Source organism: Rhinolophus hipposideros, assembly GCF_964194185.1.
Source record: "Rhinolophus hipposideros genome assembly, chromosome: 17".
NCBI lineage: Eukaryota > Metazoa > Chordata > Mammalia > Chiroptera > Rhinolophidae > Rhinolophus > Rhinolophus hipposideros.
The window spans coordinates 49,885,937-49,902,346 of record NC_138063.1 but is presented as its reverse complement, the minus strand read 5'-3'; the positions used below and the strand labels follow the sequence as shown (position 1 = coordinate 49,902,346).

General features: G+C 37.0%; 1 protein-coding gene across 8 annotated transcripts in view; it reads right to left on the bottom strand.

Moving 5' to 3' along the window:
• Positions 1-16,410, bottom strand: part of PTPRM (protein tyrosine phosphatase receptor type M) — an 824,073-nt gene that overhangs the window by 469,890 nt on the left and 337,773 nt on the right. The gene's annotated exons all lie outside the window — the stretch shown is intronic.

Sequence of the window (16,410 nt, the reverse complement as noted above, 5' to 3'; positions counted from 1 at the left end):
TAGATTGCATGAAGGAATGGGACATGTTGACGATTATATTTTATCTTGATGTCAGGAAAGGAAGGATTTTAGGCAAAAGGGTGACATGAACACATCTATGGGTACGGGAACAGACTGAAGGAGAGAGTATGGGAGCCTAAGTGATGTCAAGGGAAACTGGTTATATATTTTTCAGAAATCATAGTAACAAATGACAAAAAGAAGGATGAGAAAGAGGAAGGGAAAGATTCTAAATATATTTAAGGAATAAAGTCAACAAAAAGTGTGTTATATTGCAATAACATCTTCCTTTTCTAGCAGAGTATAAGGTCCACAAGGTCAAGAAACAACTCATTGTGTGTACACAGGAGTACAAGAAATAGAACCCAGTAAATACAGAGGGTGCCAAAAATGTATATACATTTTAAGAAAGGAAAACTGTATTAAAATTGTAATATTCAACATATACCGATAACAAAAGATGAATACAAGTCATGTTTGACTTCTGCAATTGCAAGAGGTGCTCAAAGTGGTTACTATCAGCATCCAGACACTTCTGATTAAGGCAAACTACTGCTTGAGCAACATTGACCAAAGTATCCACTTGTATACATTTTTTTTGGCACCCCGGTATTTGCTGACTCTAGGAATCACAGCCTCAGGGGAAACCAAAAGTTCCAAAGGTAGAAGAGAAATATGAAGTTGTTAAATTAACAGATTTATAACCCAGACTCTGATATTTGACAAGTCTTTATTTACAAAAGGAAGACCAATAGAGAAAATCAAAAGTATATTTTAGAGTTTCTCTGTGTCCCTCAGTCAGAAACATCACCCACTTATTGTGATTGTGGTAGGCAGTAGAATGGCCCCCAAAGATAAGTCTATTCCCTAGTTCCTAGAAACTGTGAATGTGTTCCTTTACACAAAAGGGAGTTTGCAGATGTGATTAAAATAAGGATCTGGAGATGGAAGATTATGCTAGATTAACCAGGTGGGCTCAATGTCCTTACAGAGTGGGAGGAGGGTGGGAGGGTCAAATGCAGAAGGTTGGAGTGATGTGCTCTGAGGATGAAGGCACCAGGAGCCAAGAAATGAAGGTGGTCTCTATAAGCTTGAAAAGGTGAGGAATAGATTCTCCCCTGTAGCTTCCAGAAGGAACCAGCCCTGCCACCACCTTACTTTAGGACTTCTCATCCGCAGATCTGTAAGATAACAAAGCTACTAAGTTTGTGGTAATTTGTTATCTCAGCAATGGGACACTAATACAATGACCATCAGGATAATGAAAAAGCCTAGGGCTTTTCAAAGATGTACAGTCATGAGCTGTTTACCAATGGGGATACATTCTGAGAAATGCATCATTAGGCAGTTTTGCCATTGTACAAACATCAAAGAGTGACTTACACAATCCTAGATGGTATAGCCTACTGCACACCGAGGCTACATGATTTAGCCTATTGGTCCTAGGCTACAAGCCTGTACAGCATGTTACTGTAGTGAATACTGTAGTCAATTAAAATACAATGTTAATTATTTGTGTATCTAGAAAAGGTACAGTAAAAATACAGCATAAAAGACAGAAAAATGATTCACCTGTATAGGGCACTCACCATGAATGAAGTTGCTCTGGGTGAGTGAGTGAGTGAATGTGAAGGCCAGGACATTACTGGGCACTTCTGGACACTATAAACACTATACTGAGGCTACACTAAATGTATTAAAAAACAAGAGTAAATCAAGAAAGAATGATGCAATCAAGAAATGCAGTAAATAGGAGATGGACGAGGCTGCTGCGGCATAACACGGCACACTGTTTTAGGGCACACTTTGTTTTTGTAAGTAGAAAGACTACACTCTAAAATCACGGTTAAAAGTACAGGATAGGAAATACATAAACCAGGAATATAATTGTTCATTATCATTATCAAGTGTTAGGTACAGTACATAATCGTATCTAATTATGCCAATGTTTACATCAGCATTATTCACAATAGCCGTAAGGTGGACAACAATCCAAGTGTCCATTGATGGCTGAATGGATAAATAAAATGTTCTCCACACATACAGTGGAATATCATTTAGCTTTAAAAAGGAAGGAAATTCTGACACATGCTACAATATGGCTGACCCTTGACAACATTATGTTCAGTGAAATAAACCAGTCACAAAAGACAAATATGGTATAATTCCACTTCTATGAGGTATCTAGATTTGGCAAATTTACAGGAACAGAAAGTAGATGGAGGTTACCAGGGACTGGGGGAGAGGGTGAAGGGAAGTTATTTCTTAATGGTTTTTGTTTCCGGTGATGGAAAAGTTTTGTCAACAACAGTGGTAATAGTTAACACAATTTTGTGAATGTACTTAATGCCACTCAAGTCTACACTAAAAAGTGGTCAAAATGGTAAATTTCATGTTATGCATATTAAACCATCAACGTACTACATTTCAAAAGCATAAACTCCAGCTTTTGCACCTATATTTGAAGACTACGCAGAAGTAACCTGGTGTACAGGTAAAGAAAGCACAGGTGAAATGCACTTGGTGAGCTGAATGGAGAACGGAATGGGAGACACAAAGCAGATGTCGTATGTCCAAGCAGGGACAGAGAGAAAGGCTTTATTTAGGTGGGATCGAGCAAATTCACAATCCAGACAGCAGACGATTATAGATGTCTATAAGATAATAGACACTTCAGATCTACACAAAATATATTCTTAAGAGAATGAAAAGGAAGTGATTTTTAAATTCAAATATTTACTATAGAAACTTATTGTTTAAATACAGGAAATAAAAAAAATACGGACATTTGAAAAAGTGTATATAATCCCATCACTTAGAGATAAATATTTCAGGATATTTCAGTTTGCTTTTACAGTTCTGTTATATATTATTTCATTCAAATAAAATTTGAAATGGTGGTCCAAAATATATATAAGGTTTTATTTCTTTCATTAAACTTCCTGTGATATCTATAGAATTTTTCATACAATTAGATCATTTCAAAAACATGCTTTTTAATGTTTCCCATTTTATGGCTAGAGCCATTATTTATGTAAAATCTCCCTATTGCTATACATTTAAATTATTTAAATTTTTCACTATTATAAATGATTTTAGGACAATCCTTACTTCCTAAAATTATTATATTAAAGGTAAATAAAAATTTTAAGGATTTTTAAATACGTAACATAAAAGCTCCACAGCAAGTTAGTATATCTTTACAACAATTTGTGTTTTTTAACGTAAGTTCAAATGGTTCCTAAGATCAAGTTATTTGAATATTTTGAATATTACAAACAGATTAAACAGGACTGAGAATTGACCTAAATCACTGACCTTTTCTTACTAATATTTCATAAACAGTATAACAGAAAAAAACTAAAAATGAACACACAAAAACTTCACCTTATCTTGGGAGAAAGATCAAATATTCAGAAGAATATTTTTATTTATTTTGGTGGTACTGTATGGCTTCTACAGTGTAAATTCAGTTATTCTCTTACTACATAGCATTTTAAAATTAAATGAATCCCATTTTTAATTTTTTCGAGTATGATAAATTCCCTGCAATATTCTGAATTGCAGTCTACACTGACCTCTTTCCACAGGACAAAGATATTCCTTGAAATTCAGATCTTCAATATCCATAAGTGGATATTTCTAAAAATGGACTATGCAAACCAAACTAAGTAAGATTAAGTGTGCTTAAGATAATTTAACTGAAGAGCATGTAGCACTACTAAAATGTACTCATATACTTAGAATTCGGGCTGCATGGTAATATTTAAATATCTGTAAGATTAACCATTTGAATGATGCATATCACTTCAATTTGTGGCAGTTCCAGTATTTCAGACAAGTAGGGAATCCCACTTTGAAAGCATGAGCTAAAATAGCTGACTAAAGACTGTCAACTATTGAGGACTTTTGTAAGATGAATGAAATGAGCAGAGAACAAACCACAGAAGCCTAAAGGAAGCAGGAGAGCAGCAAGAGAAGGTGGGAAGACTGAAAGAATAAAGAAGAAAGAGGAAAAAGTGAGACATATAAAGGAGAAAAGGGGGGGAAATAGTGCAAAGACAAAGTCACGAAGGAAGGAACGCAGAGGCATTGGGTGAAGTGATAGGAGAAAAGGGGAGCATAGCAGAGGAAAGGCTCAAAAATCGAAGAGAAAGAGACGGAGAGGCACAGGAATGAGAGCAGACCAAACGCCCAAACACGTGAGAAAGACTAAGTCACATGGGGAGAAAACAATATTGAATTGGACAATATTCTTTTTCTTTGAAATCGTGACATTTATATTGTAATAAGAGTCCCCTTGTTTCTTGATGCTGAAAAAATGTGTTACATCCAACAGTGACTTTACGTTCCATATTAACTCAATTGTCAGATAACATGCATAAAGAGGCTGGGTTAATGGAGGAGAAATGAAGGGATGTCCTCAGAGTACTGATAGGGGAAGAGAGAGCTCACCCTTCACTTTGTTAGTGTCAAATCCTATTTCTGTGCCATTAGGAAAGAGGAAGGCACAGCGTCTGTGGCCGCTGGCCAGGCATCAGGCATATCGCTTATGCTATCTCCGTGGACAGCAGGAGAGCGACATGAACAAATGGCGGGAAAGTTGGGTGGGCTAGAAACCTGTGAATGACCAGAGTCCGTGGCTGCTTGTCAGCATGGAGGTGGAAGGACATTTCTGGAGCTTTGACACAGGTTATTTCTTTGGCTCCAACATATCTAGTAATGCCTTTGATAAAGTCATAGATGTGTTTGTCAAATGTATAGTTGATAATTAACCGGCACATGGATGAATAAAATGGGAGAAAAGTAAATTATTTCTGCAAAGCCTAACAATGAATTTAAACCAACAAGATAAATATCAATCAAAATAAATGTGAACTAATTCTGTACTTCCTTCTTGTAAAATCAGACTTTACAAGTAAGTAACTGAAGATGTGACTAAGGAGCACCGTCATCACTTAAAGGTATACAGGGATTGGGAAGTGGAGCTTTTTAAAAGCTAATTAAATTTTTAGTTGTCTAAATAGAAATAAAGTATCTGGAGAGGTGGTGCTGGGCGACACCACCGGGAGGCTGCGGAAGGCTGCAATCCCTTCTGGTACCCTACTTTCTGAGGAGCATATGAGAAGGCTTGCTCAGAGGAATGTGAGCAGGACACTGAAGGACTTATCTTCTCCACAGGTGAAGAGCTGGTAAGCACCTGGAAACAGGCAGCTCAGGAGGGAAGAGGACAGCCGCCTTCCAATATTGAAAGACCAGGCATGTAAAATGGGAACTGTATCTGAATGTCATGGCCATGAGGCTTGGTAACTATCTGAAACACTTGGGGTAAAATGTGGTTCAGAATTCAGGTTTGTTTTTAATTTTAAAAAAGTGTATATACTGTGTATTATGTGATGCCCCCAGGAGAGCCTGGGTCAGCACCTCATAACCGGAAATACTGATATTTCTGCACCCAAACTGAAGAATATTAAGTATAAAGAGGAAAAACAGAGGTCATAAATAGCTGCACATCACTTCAGGTCGAGTTTGGTAACATGAATTACAAAAATGGGCAAGTTTCACTGTGGGGAGCCATGATTTCTTGTTTCTCAGAAACCTTGTGAGCTGGCTAGTATATAGTTAACTTGTTTCGGCTCCTAAGGCATTATCTCTGCAAAGAACCTTGAGAGTGTTTGCAAGTTGCTGAGGAATGAGATGGGACTGGCCGGTTTCCCGGACACAGATAACTGGTGGCTATCAGGACATTTGGTAGTCTCTTTCATATGATAATTATGTCTGGGGAACTTTGTGATGATTCTGTAGTTTCTGTGTAAAAGTTAAAAATTTATTTTCTGTGAGGTAATGCACCCATGTGATTGTTAAACTGCACGTACCCATAGGGTATATATTGGTGAAGGTGATTAAATCAGGCGCTTCAGCATCCCTGAAGACCGGCCGCATCATCATGAGTGTGTGTGTCTCTTTTTTCATTCCCACTCCCCCTTTCAGGTACTGTTCGACTCGTGGCGGCTGGCTCGCCACATTTCACTACTAAATTAGGTATGAAGAACTGTCAGTTTTTAGATATTGGATTAGAAGAGTGATCTCCAAGAATGTACACAACTAGTGTTACCCACCTGCACATACAATCACCACCGCTCTACCACACACACCCCAACATCCCTCTGCCATGACCCGCCACCACTCTGCCAGTTACCTGTATAGAGCATATAAAATGTATTATAGATGTTGCATTGAGGTTTGCAAAACAAGTTGTTTACTGGTAGGGACAGGACTATGGCCATACATTTGTGAGACTGATAAGATTGAAGTAAAAAACATGTTTTTGTGTGAAACTGAGCAAAACAAAACTGAGTGATAAACACCTTCACCAAAACAACTTCTGGTTCTCACCTAAGATGTAAACAAGTCCAATGAAAAGAGGATGAAAGCAGAGCTCCAGCAATGCTGTGAGTAGTCCGACTGGGCGCTCGGCTAAGATCCTCTATGAGGTGCAAGCTGCAAGAACTGGCAAGTTCTTCCTTGCAAGACCAGCTTGCCTCAGACCCGTCGTGGGCCCGGTCATCTCTCCCGGACCAGGGACCTTCACCACCTCGATGGACTCTGGGACTTGGTTCGTTATTAAATTCTATTCTATTCTGTATAACTTTCTGTGCTTACCATAGCATTGGCCTCTGGAGGGACATTGGCTCCCAAATAAAGCTGTGTTACTCCCTCTATCTGAACCTGTGTGCAGGGACTTTGTTCCCCATTCACGTCATGAGTACCATGCAGGGACATAGGGTCCTGCGAAGGGGTTAATTGTCCCCTTGACTTTCAGGAATAGACTGAAATATGGTGACTGCCTTATGGGCACTCGCGACATTACCTCGGCTCCAGCCACATTGGGCTCCCTGTGTCCCTTCACCACCCAGACATGGTCCTCCCTCCAGGAATGCTCTCCCCAACTTGTCCCCATAGCTAACTCCTTCATCCCTTCCAGTCTCACTGCTCAAGTGTATTCTCAGTGACCCTAGATTTAAAACTGAAACCTGCTCCTCTATGGCACTACCTACCCCCTCTCCTGCCAAGCTTCTCCTGCATGCCACTGACCACTTTCTAACACACTGCATGGCTTACTTATTATGGCATTCTCTAGCCTCCACCCCCTACGAGAATACAAGTGCCACAAAGGCAGGGATCTTTGCCAGGATTTTTATTTCTGTTTCTCTAGCACAAAAATCTTGCCTGCTGCATCCTAGGGAAGGCTAGTAGTAAAATGAAAAGGGATTTAGGCATTGAATGGGTGACTAAACAAGTTGATTTTTAAGACACCTTTTGGTCCTCCGATACCATTCCTCAGGTCAGAATTAAACAGGGAGTTGTGGGGAATAGCGACCAGCTAGTTTTTTCTGAGGCAAGGAGGTGTGAACAGGCACTAGAGTCCCTTTCCCCGTGTGCCTTTCTCCATGACAGGGATGATCAGACAGGACAATGTGTTTAGAACTTCCTGAGCATCTAGGAGCCAATGGGGAAACGTTTGGTTATTCTAGCAGAACAAAATGATAAAAATGTACATTTGGGTAGAGATAGCGAATTTGTCAGCCAGTTTTCTCTCAATGTTCACAGGGTTGGAAAGAGGCAGTCCAGCCAAAGATGGGAGCTCTATGTTCTTAATAATCGCATTATCGCAGGACAATGAGAAATCACCAAGGGTGGGCACTCCGAATGCTCTTTACAATATTAGAGTTAACTGGCACAGAGAGCCTAGAACACAACTGTCGGGAACAAAACTCCATACTCCATGCAAAGCGTGATGCTTGAAAGTCCAAGGTTGTTAGACAAATTGCTGACCCATCTTAGTTTAACTTAATGAAACCACCATAATGGTCATATCTGAGAGGAAATGACCTTAATGGAATAAAATACAGCTTTTTATAAAAGCACGAGTCTCTTTAAACACGCATGTATTTCAATTTAAGCAAGCTAGAAAAAAAGTACTGATAGTTATTTCAATTAGGCTGACAATCTTCTTTATGCAGTGGACTAAATCTAGGACTTCTAAATGAGCAGTCATTTACCAGCAAAAAGATACATATTAAGTCTTTCAGAAATAGTTTCACAATAATCAGAGCAATGATCGAAAGAAATTGAGGTCTGGGAAGGTAGCTACACTTAGAACAAATTAATCAATCCCCAGGCATTCTGTAGTTGCTGTTAGTGCACAAGCTTGGAGGAGATATGGGCCAGTTCCTCAGCCACACAGGTGGGGATTAAACTGCACTTTTATTTTATTCAATAGGGAAAACAGTCCTGATTATCCCACTTTCAAAAATGCTTATTTGTAAGGTACTGATTGAAATTCTTAACACTGGGATCACTAATAATATTAGCAGGGCCTGGAATAATTTTGTTTAAAACACTTTATGTAATCTAAATATAACAATAATTGAATACCTCAACAAATCTACTTTCTGGAGCTCATATAATTTTTTATTTCAATAACCAAGATAGTACTGACCATTGCTTTCTAGGCTATAACCAAGCTGAAAATTTTTATGAGTTTGGAATATTAGAACCAGAAGTTCTTACTTATATTATCATACACTATGAATATATATTAAGTATACTTTAATTGGCAAATAGATATAAAGACAGTCAAAGTAATATGCAGATATCTAAAGTAATGTATTATTTGAACACATAATAGTCTTACAGACATGTTAAAGTAAAAAATTGATTATGGGAATTTAGAACCTCATTTAAATAGATAGACATACCATGTTTCCCCAAAAATAAGACCTAGCCAGACAATCAGCTCTAACACGTCTTTTGGAGCAAAAATTAATATAAGACCAGGTATATTATTATATTATATTATATTATATTATATTATATTATATTACATTACATTACATTACATTATATTATATTATATTATATATTATATTATACTCGGTCTTATATTATAGTAAAATAAGACCAAGTCTTAAATTAAATTTTGCTCCAAAGGACGCATTAGAGGTGACTGCCCAGCTAAGACTTATTTTCAGGGAAATGCGGTAGTCCATTTCATATTTGTAATATTTCACTAATACTATTTAACCAACCTGTGTTTAAACTTTATTTATAAATTCATCCAAATAATATAGGCTATACACAATAAATGCAGTAATTAGATATATCAATGAAATGAGAAATTCATTAGTCTTAAAATCAAATATCTACCTGCTGACTGGATTAATCCAGCCCCATCAAACTAAGGAGCCTGACACTGACTGACATTTCCTGTTCGGTTAAAGTTTGGGTTTGGAACGCAAGGACTTGGCCCTGTTTATTTCAAAACTATAACACTGACACTCTAATCTGAGGAAGATGGGAGTGCCTATGTAATCATCCGTGATCTAAAAGACGAGGCTGGTCATAAACATGGCTGGCTAAGCACGTCACTTTTCCAAATCAACATGCCTTAAAATACATAAGTCTTTTTGAAAACACAGTTGAAAAAAGATAGAGATGCAAGATAAAATAGGCAAAAAGCCTGGTAGCTCTGAATTGGAACTGGAATTGCCACTATGGTCTCAGGACGTGTTTTATTTTTAAACGTGCGAATGTGTGCAAACATATACATCCTAGCTTTCTCTGATGGGAAGATCCAGAAACATGAAATAGCAGTAATGAGCACCTCTGTGGTCAGATTATAATTTCTAATTACTAGTTCCCACTTAAAAAGAACCAGGACTCCCTGGAGAAATGGCTGATTCTAGGACATTGAGGTGGAAAATGTAAAAATGTAAGCCTGGGACATATTGTCATGCCAGAAAGCAAGAAGTCAATTTGAGATGGCCCAGGACAGGGTTCACCCAACCTTAGTAAGCCCCGCTGTGTAGGGATGAAAGATTTGAACAGTAATAAAGGTAGTAAGTGTGATGAATCAAAATGTGTTTAAATCCACAAGTTGATGATAATGACGATGACAATGACAATAATACCAAAACCTCCTTGGTCACTTTTAAGGGATGCCAGTGAACGACCTCATTATTTTGAAAACTTGCTAAAAAAGACAAAGCATCAAGTATTTGTGCCATCCTCCTTTTATGATTTATATACCAGGGTAACCAAATAGTTGGTATGAAAGAGCTTGACATTTCAGAAGTATTCTATCTACTAAACAAAGAAGGATTGATATCATTGAGCCATTCTGCAACCCAATCCTAATGAATTCGGAATCTAGGAATAATCATCAATGGCAGGTAACATCACAAAAAGAGACATAATTTGCTAGAAGCACACTACTAGTCAGAAGAACACATTAAATGACACTATCGGAAGGCAAAGAGCAAAATTCAAAATGTGGGAAACTATAGGACAAGCACAGTTTCAACAACAACCACCACCACCAGAAACGGGGAAATAGAATGAAGAACCTAAAGATACAAAGGACTTAACAGACTCATCATCCAGTTGCAAAGCATAAACTTTACTGCAATCATAATTCAAACAATCTGCTAAAAGCAATAAAGTTATAAGACAATCAAGGAAATGTGAACACTGACTTTTCTAGGGCTTATACAGTTACTATTATTATTATAAGGGCTCTTCGATTTTAGAGCAGGGGTCTGAGGCTAAATCCAGCCCCCTGTCTGTTTTGTACAGCTCACAAAAGCTAAGGACGGTTTTTAAATTTTTTAAATGGTGGAAAAGAATCAAAAGAAGAGTAATACCTTTTGAAAATGAAAATTACATAAAATCTGAATTTCAGTGTCCATACATAAAGCTGTGTTGAACACAGCCACACTCATTCTTTTTGTGTTGTCTGCAGCTGCTCTCCTACTATAATGGCAGAGCTGAATAGCTGCGACAAAGATAACTGGCCAGCAAAATTTGCTATCTAGCCCTTTGCAGAAAAAGTTTGCCAATCCCTGTTTTAGAGAAACATTTAAAAGTTAAATTGATAACATGACTGAGATTCTTTCAAAAAATCACGGGGGGGGGAGCAGGTAGAAATATACATGAAGCTACTGGCCACATATTGTTAGTTATTCAAGTTGGAGGCTGAGTATATTAAGTTCATTGTATTATTCTCTCTACCTCTGAATATATTTACCATTTCTATAATCAAAATAAAAAGAAACTTTTCTTCAAAGAAGCAATTAGAAAGTAATCTCCCATTTTTCCATTTTTGAATGACTATTTTAAACATTATTATTTTCCCAGGAAAACAGATGGATTTGCTGCTGGCTTATAAAAACTCCAATGATATATGAATCAAAGAACCATTTTGACAACATGTCATTCACTTCCTGCAAAAGAATCAAGTCATTTATATGGTAAAGGTACCACAATAGTAGAAGAGAAGATACACTTTGGCAAAGAGGGCCATATCCCAAGGGTAGCAGCCTTCTTTTGCAGCAACATTTGCATAACTAACAATCACATATCTAGCTCATGGAAAGTGTGTAATATACATTACTTGAATGGAAGTAATAATAGGCTTCCAAATTTTAAGAATAAACAGAAACTCGATTAATTTGTCATTTGTCCTTTGTGTTTAGTGGGCATCACTTCTTATAACAGACAAACAATTTTATTACACTTGGACAACAGCCAATTCCGTTTCCTTTGAATGAGGGAATGAAGACTGGCATTTTTATAAGTAGGAGAGATGCAGAAGAGAATAATGATCTGCTTTATGATTTCAAAGTTCATCCTCTGTAGGAACTTCCTGTCTGCCACTGTGCCAGCCAAAGATGTCTACAGCCTTGTCTCAAACTGGGTCATGCTAGAACGAAACTCAGCATGATTTGTTCTCCATTCCACTTTTATGCTCCTAAAGATATTTTTGAAATTAAAGTCCATCGAAAGTTGTCAAGTTTTCTTTCCATCTCAAGAACGGACCTAAGTAAACTTTCCTCTCTCTTTTCTAGGTATGAAATTCCAGCTTACCAGACTGAGATCTTCTAGAACTTTCAAGGCCACCTAAGGTATATACGTAAACCTCCTAGCTAAAACATTTTCCATTGTTTTCCTCCCCTTCCAATAAAAAGAGACAGAGAAGGAAAAAACTAGCGATCCTAATAGTGTCCAAACTTGTCAGGACTCTTGTTCAAGACTTGGATCACTAAAAGGAGACAGATGAGGCAGAGTATTAGTATCCTCAGTCCGCAATCACCAGAATTCTGGAGCATGGCTATCTCCGTCTTTTCTTCTTATGACAGCTGTGGATTCTTGAAGCAAGAAAAATAAATGAACATTTTCATGAATATGATTAAAAAAAACAGAATAAATGCTTTCAAAGGATTTATGGTTCTTGGGTCCAAAGCAAGCAGTCCTTAAAATTACTAGTTGATACCTTTCCCTTCTGCCCTCCAAACTGAACCATTCTGACCTATACTTTTCAAAGTTCAATTGCACATCCAGGCCCAGAGACCTTTAGATTGCCATGGAGGAGAAATCCCACTGCTGCCTTAGCTTTACCTGGTGCAACCTACTCACACCACCAGCTGCTTATATCTTTTTTGACTGAGTTAGGTAATATCACAAAGTAAAATTTATTAATTAACTTCTTCCAGAATCTCCCTAGACATGTAACATGGTTTCATCAATGTAAAATAAATCTTTACCTTTAAATTAATGTAATCCAAAATCATGCTAAATTAAAACGCATGGTATATGCTTTGAAGGCTTTTGATGGTTCTGTCTGAATGTTCAATATTATATTATATATATGGATATTTAACTGACCAAAATAATAATGAATGTGATTGCAACTGCTCAAAATTTTAAGGAGCAAATGGTTCCTATAGCAACTAAAGACAGTCCTTTATGTGCATTCTGATATTTTCTATGATGTTATATTTGTGCTTTAATATATATGCTGTGAAATACCCAAGTTAAGCTTGCCCAGGGAACCATAATTTTTCTCCTTTTCGAATCATTTTATGGAATTTACATATAATAGCAAAATTGTTCTGATATACAGTTGTGATTTTTTTCCTCATAATCTAGAAGTGAAACTAAAAGTCACCAAGAAAGGTTGAGCATATATATATATATATATATATATATATATATATATATATATATATATCCTGTAATACAAAAGCCAAGGCAACATTCCACTCACATGAATACAATTTTAATTTTAAATTCTGAGAAAAGCAATCACTTAAATTATACATGGTAGTTATGACTCCATGAGGAAATATCTGTGTCTCTGACTATGTAAGAGGCCTTATGGTTAAGGATGTGGCTTCTGCATTTAGATGGCTTGGTTTGAAGCCCAGCTCTCGTTACTAGCAATGGGCCACTGCGAGCCTCAGGTTCTTCTATAAAGAAGAAAGGGTACATAAGAGAGTTCTCTTAGGGATCAGTTCAGGGGAAAAAAAATGCCTGAACATAACCTACCAGGTACCCAGCATGCAGCAGTGCTCAGCAAATGGAGTTGTAATTACTTTATTTCAAACATATATGTTGAAGTCAATAATGGACCTACTATTAATATAATTTATAGTTTATTCAATCATGAGCCAAACTCTATAGTAGGTCAGAAGAGTTATTTCTATAAGAATCATTTTAAGTTACAAAAATGTCAAGATTTTCCTTTGTCTCTCAAAAAAAAAAAAAGGCCTACAATTATCTTAGTTCAGAAAAGGAATGTGAGAAATTTATTAAGTTGGTGGACAATACTTCTTCACAATTGGGTAGCTCATACCCAATTGAGTGGAATTATATATCAAACTCTCAACAAAAAAGAAAAAAAACCCTCTGGGCCAACAACTAAAATTAGTTGATCCCAAGTGAATATTTTGGTTGGGATCAAAAAAAGTTTTGATCCCAAGTGAATATTATTTTTTGAAAATCAAGGTTCCCAAATTAAGAGCTCATACTGAATTACATTCCATATAAAAAAAGGAGTGCAGTGGGTTTCATTTATCAGTTACTGTGACACAGGTCTGTTGTCATGCTGAGAACACAAATGGATTATCCTTAATAGAGGTATATGAGGTCCTATGGCAACGAATTTTATTTTTGAAGGGGAGGAGATTTAGAGAACAAAATTTTACAAAAGAGAATACAAATACCGAGGAAAAGGGTATTCACAAGAAATGAAGGCTTAGGAAAGATGATATATTGACGACGTTTGCTTCTGAAATTACTCCAAGTCTGAGTGATGTTTTTCTGTGTATTCCGAAAGAGCAGGGGATACTACTAGGTTTTACAGGTCACTCCTCTCCTCAAAGACCATCCCTTTGGAGATGCACCATAGGCCTAAAACAAGCATCCCAGAAAGATAGACAGTTTTTGCCTGTTTCACATGCCTGTTTTCCTGGTCCAGTATGGGCCTTTGAGATTTACCTGGAGGAGATACATGATTCGATCAGGCAGTCAGTGAGCCAAGTGCCATGAGCAGGTATTTGCTGAGCGTTTGTCATGTGACAGGTACTAGTCTAGATGCTGTGTTGCAAACTGTTTCTTAATAGAGGACTCCATAGTAACACCATCTGATTTATTTTTCTATTTCTATGAATTCATGTATTTTATTAAGTCACTTTGAAAAACTCTTCTGGTGCGTGACTTCTAATAAACACCAAGCTCTGTTTGCTAAAAGAGTAAAACTCAGCTATATTGTGCTATGATGGTTCTAAAATTAACAGGTTTGTGTGTTTTTTCCCACAAAGAATCTGAGAATATTTGGTTGAAAGGCCAATATTATTTGAAATGCAAGGTTACTCATGACAAAATTTACTAATTTGCAAATAAGCAAAAAAAATATTTATACTTATAATTGATTTCTACTAGCAAATGGAGTTACCATTAATAAGTATCATAATAAATACATAATATATGACTGTGTTAAAACTTCCGACTTTTGCTGGGCTTCCATTTTCTCACTAATAAAATGAGGAATTTAAGTTGACGATGGTTCCAAATTCAGATGTTACATAACTTTGTGATTCTAAAAAGTAAGCCATTTAAAAATCACAGAGGCCTCTCAGAAATGTCGAGTTAGTGATTATTTTCCAGGTTTCTTTCGCCAGCCGATTAATCCTTGGCTTGATCAAAGCTGCCATTCATTCACTGTAGAAAAGGCATCTCTACTGCCTCCTAGCTTTCTGCCATTTGCCCTGGAGACTGAACCACTTTCATTTCCCACCCACTTTTGAGTTTGAAGTAGTAGCTGAGGGCTATAGATTGAATGTTTCCATTCCTCCACAATTCCTATCATGAAACCTAATCCTCAGTGTGATGGCCTTGGAGGCGGGGCCTTCGGGAAGTGATTAGGGTTACAACTGGTCATGAGAGTGTCCCCTCCCTTCCCCTTCATGATGAGATTAATGCCCTTATACTGGGATTACAAAGGCAGAGGTCTCCTTGTGTGAGGCTACAGAGAGAAGAAGGTTGTCTCCAAGCAGAGCGCGGCCCTCACCAAGAACCCTGCCGTGCTGCCGCCCTGATCTTGGATTTCTAGTCTTCCAAACTGTGAGAAATAAACGTCTGTCATTTAAGCCACGAAGTCTATGATAGCTTGTTATAGCAGCCCAGCTGACAATAAGATGAGTAAGGAATGGAGGAGCCTCTGCAATGTAACAAAAATGAATTAAATAAAAGTTACAAAGATGCCCAAACGGGACCAGATGCAGGAGAACAGGGAGAGGTGCCCGTGTTCCCTGGAAAAGAATATGCACAATCCATCTTCAGATTTCCAAGCATCAGTACTATTTCTGGTGATCATCCTTATTATTGAAAGGCTGAAACAGGTATTATAAAATATTAATTCTCAAGAAAAAGAAGCATATGTATGAAAATAAAATTTAAAATATTTAAGAAAGAACATAGCCATTTTAATTCAATCATACATGGCTTAAAGGGTCAAGGACTGCATAAAAATATATAACTCAGCAACTGCATCAGCAAATGATACATAAATATAAAAAGAACACTAAAATGCCATTCTCTCTTCTCAGTATCTTACATATATATATATATATGTATATATATATATATGTACATATATACTCTATTTTCAAACTGTAGGCTCCACAAATAATTGGAAAGTTGATAATAACAAGAAACATGATCATGTTTTGGGTACTTGAATGATTTTACAAATACATCGCATTTGAGTATTTCCATGGTTACAGTCCATATTATATGCATAAATTGCCATAACTGGTAGCATATAGCAAGCATCTTCAACAAATCCATTGTACATCAGTTTTATACTATAAAGAATAGTTTTATAGATGCTGTCTTTCTACTGTACATTGTCTGGGAGGTGTTTTAAGTACTTTGCAGCTATAATAATACATATTCATGAACTATGTTTTATTTTGTTGTTCTGTATTCTAGAAAAACCGATTCCACTTTGGCAATAACCTGTGTGGCCCACAGATGAGACAGAAAAAAACATAAGCAGATGGGACA